Source organism: Elephas maximus, chromosome 9 (assembly GCF_024166365.1).
Source record: "Elephas maximus indicus isolate mEleMax1 chromosome 9, mEleMax1 primary haplotype, whole genome shotgun sequence".
Classification (NCBI taxonomy): Eukaryota; Metazoa; Chordata; class Mammalia; order Proboscidea; family Elephantidae; genus Elephas; species Elephas maximus.
Window position 1 is genome coordinate 44,409,952 of NC_064827.1, and position 6,000 is coordinate 44,415,951.

Consider the following 6,000-nt stretch of genomic DNA (forward strand, 5'->3'; position numbering starts at 1 on the left):
CCAGCTAAAAAATAAAAAATGTTTAAAAAAAAAAAAAAAATGGGGAGCTTGCTTGCTTAGGAATGTGAAGCCAGGTTACCTTCTGGTAAATCTGCTTGATATCCTGTTCTACCTCTCATGAGGTGTTTATCCAAATACAACAAGAAGTGTTGGCAATGGCACAGGCTTCACCCTGCTGTGCCAACAAAAAGTCCAGAGTTAGTCTGCTATCTAATACTACCTTAGTAAGGGAGTTTAAAGACTTATCTTGAGCTGCCATTCCATTTCCAATGTTGTTGGCTACATTTTCCATGGTAACAGATAAATTGCGAATAGCTCTTTCAAGAAAGCCATAGGCTGGTAGAAGGGCTTGGAGGAACACCCATCCATCTCCTGACTTTTCCATTGTAGTATTTTTATCAGATCCAACAATTTCTCTATGGGATTGGGAGAAGAGTTTTAAATCATTTGTCCAACGTATACTTTCATTATAGGAATGAAGGGTTAATGGGACTCCGAGGATTCTCAGGGTGCACTGACCATTCATACCCTACCCATCTAAACAAATTTTCCTCTAGATAGTTGGACCCTCCACATAACAACATGTACCCATGACGGGCACATACACTCCCATTCCGAGTAGAAGTAAAAGGAATAGTCTGGTTTGCTTTTACAAGCAATTTTTCAGTAAGAGAGTCATTACAAATAGACAACCTTCCTAATTTTGATTTTTTAACATGGGAGCAAAGTGGAGCCTTTGAATTTTGATAACTACAAAAATCTACTAAAGCAGTATAAAACCTGTTGTTGATGACAAAAGGAATGGGACATCCATGATCATAAACAAGACCGAGACAGGTGAATACATGGGAAAGATAAAAGCAAGGTACTGAAGGATAAACAGGGGTGTCTTAGGCTGGGTTCTCTAGAGAGGCAAAACGAGTAAAGCATATAAATATATATAAAGAGATTTATATCAAGGAAATAGCTCACACGATTATAGGGGTTGGGATGTCCCAAGTCCTTGGATTAGAATAGAGGCCTTTTCCAATTCACAGAGCCACAGAAGCTGGTAAATCCAAGATGAGCAGGTAGGAAAGCAAGGATCCCGCTCACAGACTGTGAAGGTCAAGGAACCCCCAAGGTCGGCAGGCAAGACTGGAAGGTATCTCCTAATTCACATACCTGCAGGGGCTCACGAACCCAAGATAGGCAGGTTGGGGAGCAGGATTCTTGCTTGCAGCCCATGAAGATGGACAAATCCCAAGATGAACAGGTAAGCTGCTAGCTCAAGTCCCAAGAACCAGAAGTTAGACAAAAGACAGCTGCTGGGTCAACATGCCAACAACCTTTGCAAGGCGAGCAAGAAAGTAGGCGGAGGAAGGCAGAGAGATAAAGGCTGAGGGGCCAGTGAGCCACTACAGGTCCTACCCCTGCCAATACCACTCAGATTCCATCATGGGGGTGATCACATATCAAATTTCAACAGAGAAGTGATTATACAACTGCCAAAACACTGAGAATCATGACCCAGCCAAGTTGACACACAATCTTAACCATGGCAAGGGGGAATTAGAAAGATGCCATACCTAACATGGATGCCTCATCTGGCAATAGTACTGACATTAACAGCGGTGGAAGGTATAAGGTTACAGCTGAAAATGGGCAATGCTAATGAATCAGAATTTTCATGTGCAGTTTGTGGAGAAAGGTGACAGATCCAGCATTCAGTTAACTTACTGGCACTTGCTACTGACTGAGCCAATCTGGCAAAAGCCATTATCCTTCTAGGCCTCAGTAGTTTTTATGAGGCATAAAACCCACCCAGTGCCCTCAAGTTGATTCCAACTCATAGCAACCCTATAGTTTTATCAGGCATAGTAACAAACAACTTAAGAAAGGCTTCATACAGCCACAGTAGTCAAAACAGCCTGGTATTGGTACAACAACAGGCACGCAGACCAGTGGAACAGAATTGAGAACCCAGATATAAATCCATCCACATACGAGCAGCTGATATTTGACAAAGGCTCAGAGTCAGTTAATCGGGGAAAAGATAGTCTTTTTAACAAATGGTGCTGGCATAACTAGATATCCATTTGCAAAAAAATGAAACAGGACCCATACCTCACACCAAGCACAAAAACTAACTCCAAGTGGATCAAAGACCTAAACATAAAGACTAAAATGATAAAGATCATGGAAGAAAAAATAGGGACAACCTTAGGAGCCCTAATACAAGGCATAAACAGAATACAAAACATTACCAAAAATGACGAAGAGAAACCCGATAACTGGGAGCTCCTAAAAATCAAACACCTATGCTCATCTAAAGACTTCACCAAAAGAGTAAAAAGACCACCTACAGACTGGGAAAGAATTTTCAGCTATGACACCTCCGACCAGCGCCTTATCTCTAAAATCTATATGATTCTGTCAAAACTCAACCACAAAAAGACAAACAACCCAATCAAGAAGTGGGCAAAGGATATGAACACACACTTCACTAAAGAAGATATTCAGGCAGCTAACAGATACATGAGAAAATGCTCTTGATCATTAGCCATTAAAAAATTAGAGAAATGCAAATTAAAACCATGATGAGATTCCATCTCACTCCAACAAGGCTGGCATTAATCCAAAAAACGCAAAATAATAAATGTTGGAGAGGCTGCAGAGAGATTAGAACTCTTACACACTGCTGGTGGGAATGTAAAATGGTACAACCACTTTGGAAATCTATCTGGCGTTATCTTAAACAGTTAGAAATAGAACTACCATACAACCCAGAAATCCCACTCCTCGGAATATACCCTAGAGAAATAAGAGCCTTCACACAAACAGATATATGCACACCCATGTTTATTGCAGCTCTGTTTACAATAGCAAAAAGCTGGAAGCAACCAAGGTGTCCATCAACGGATGAATGGATAAATAAATTGTGGTATATTCACACAATGGAATACTACGCATCGATAAAGAACAGTGACAAATCTATGAAACATTGCATAACATGGAGGAACCTGGAAGGCATTATGCTGAGCGAAATTAGTCAGAGGCAAAAGGACAAATACTGTATAAGACCACTATTATAAGATCTTGAGAAATTGTATAAACTGAGAAGAACACATACTTTTGTGGTTACAAGGGGGGGAGGGAGGGAGGGTGGGAGAGGGTTTTTTACTGATTAATTAGTAGATAAGAACTGCTTTAGGTGAAGGGAAGGACAATACTCAATACATGGAAGGTCAGCTCAATTGGACTGGACCAAAAGCAAAGAAGTTTCCGGGATAAAATGAATGCTTCAAAGGTCAGCGGAGCAAGGGCGGAGGTTTGGGGACCATGGTTTAAGGGGACTTCTAAGTCAATTGGCAAAATAATTCTATTATGAAAACATTCTGCATCCCACTTTGAAATGTGGCGTCTGGGGTCTTAAATGCTAACAAGCGGCCATCTAAGATGCATCAATTGGTCTCAACCCGCCTGGAGCAAAGGAGAATGAAGAACACCAAGGTCACATGACAACTAAGAGCCCAAGAGACAGAAAGGGCCACATGAACCAGAGACCTACATCATCCTGAGACCAGAAGAACTATTTGGTGCCCAGCCACAATCGACAACTGCCCTGACAGGGAGCACAGCAGAGAACCCCTGAGGGAGCAGGAGATCAGTGGGATGCAGACCCCAAATTCTCATCAAAAGACCATACTTAATGGTCTGACTGAGACTAGAGGAATCCCGGCGGTCATGGTCCCCAAACCTTCTGTTGGCACAGGACAGGAACCATCCCCGAAGACAACTCATCAGACATGAAAGGGACTGGACAGTGGGTAGGTGAGAGATGCTGATGAAGAGTGAGCTAATTATATCAAGTGGTCACTTGAGACTGTGTTGGCATCTCCTGTCTGGAGGGGGGATGGGAGGATAGAGAGAGTTGGAAGCTGGCAAAATTGTCATGAAAGGAAAGACTGGAAGAGTTGACTCATTAGGGGGAGAGCAAGTGGGAGTATGGAGTAAGGTGTATATAAACTTATATGTGACAGTCTGACTTGATTTGTAAACATTCACTTGAAGCTCAATAAAAGTTAATAAAAAAAAAAAGAAAGGCTTCATAATGGAAGAAAATTGCTCAGAAGAAATAAACAAGAGCAATTAGCATACAAATGACCAAGAAAATGAAATAGAATTCCTCAAACAAGGGCATGTATAAGTAAACGAGGATGGATACGGCAAATGACCCAACAATTATCAAAATACTAATAAGAAAACAATAAAGGTTAAAAGATATGGAAAGATTCACCTATATAAATTTGTCTTACCAATCGATAACTTCTAGTTGATAGAACAAACCTACTTCAAAAATAATGGGGATTAGGCACAAAGCAACAACTTCAAAAAAGTCAGTTCACCAAGAGAAAGATATTAGTCCACAGTCCTTAAAGGCATGTAAGACAAAAGGATAGCAAATACTAGAAAAAGAAATATGCAAAGTCTGAGAATTTTATCTCTATTCACATGGTCCAGTGTTTACGAATAAAGGGTTTACAGGACCTGGTCCTGAATCTTGGGAGGAGCTATCTACACCAGATTTTGTCTGCTTCTTGTCCTGGTGGTGTTTTTTTTATTTCAGTTTGAGTCCTCCGGTCAGTTGAACTGTCCAAACAGAACCAGCAGCTTTCTTCAACTGGGAAAGGCGGATCCAAGTTTTAACCCCCTGTAGTTTATTGGCACATGGATTAGTGAGAAGGAACAGGTAAAGTCCTTTCCACTGAAGCTCAGGAGGCTGTTTTAATTGATGCCTTCTCCAATAGACATAATCACCAGGCAAAATGGAAAGCAATTTGGAATTATCTGACTTCTGAGAGTTGTAGGTGTTTCTTATTAAGGAGGGATGCTCTTTAGAATATTGGATCAAGGCCTGATGATACTTCAATATGCTGGTATGCATCAAATTAAAGTCAGCCAAAGCTGACCAGTAAGGTACAGTCGTCGGCCATCCAGTAATTACTCCATGTGGGGTTGATTTATTCAGCTCAGAGGGCAGAGATCTTAGATTCATCAATGAAAGAGAAGGAATTGGGGCCATGGCAAATTCAAGGAAGAGGAAAGTTTAACCAGCTGGTTCTTGATGATTCCATTTGTCCTTTCCACCAATCCAGACAATTGGGGACGTTAAGGACAGTGAAGTCTTTGAAAAATTGTCCAGTGAAATGAGTACCTCTGTCACTACAAAGGGTCTTAGGGGCTCCCCAGGTGGGAAGGATGTTTTCCAAAAGTGTTTTAGCCATAAAACTGGCCATGGTGTGATGGCTGGGGAAAGCCTCAACCCAACATGAAAACTTGCAGATCATTATCAGTGCAAATTTATACCCATGGAAGGGTGGTAGCTGCATGAAATTCATTTGCCATTCAGGCATAGGGCCTATGGGCAAAAGGCATCTCTGGGAGGGAGCTTGAACTGCCTTGCTTGGATTGACCTTGGAGCACACTGAACAATGCCTGGTGGCATAGTCAGCAGTGCTCCAGAAATATCACCACCAATTTTGGACATCACTGCTATTACTTTGTATCTTCCTAGATGATTATGTGAATGTAAAGCTCAGGCAAGAGGAACATGTAGGGATCTGGAAAGGACAGGCTTCCAGTTAAGAGCCTTCCAAAGATCAGTGTCCCAATTTAGCCTGCACTCTTCCTTTCTCCAAGCTTTCTTTTCCTCTTTGGAAGCCAAAATTTGGTGACTAATCAAATTATAAAAAAAAATTCCATGAACAGTTTTTTCCTCAACTAGTAAGTTATCTGCTGCTTTAGGATTGCGGATGCCACAGCTGTCACAAATGTGGCAATGACTACCATTCCTATTGTGGAAGAGGTTTTCTTCATTAATGGCCAAAAACAACAAAAGAAAACAAGGAAGCTGAACAGGTCGAACCTGGCTGCTTCCAGAAAGCCACTCCACCATTATCTTTCTGTAGGTGTCACCAACTCTTTTGGTTTCATGTGAATATCCCGATACTAATTTTT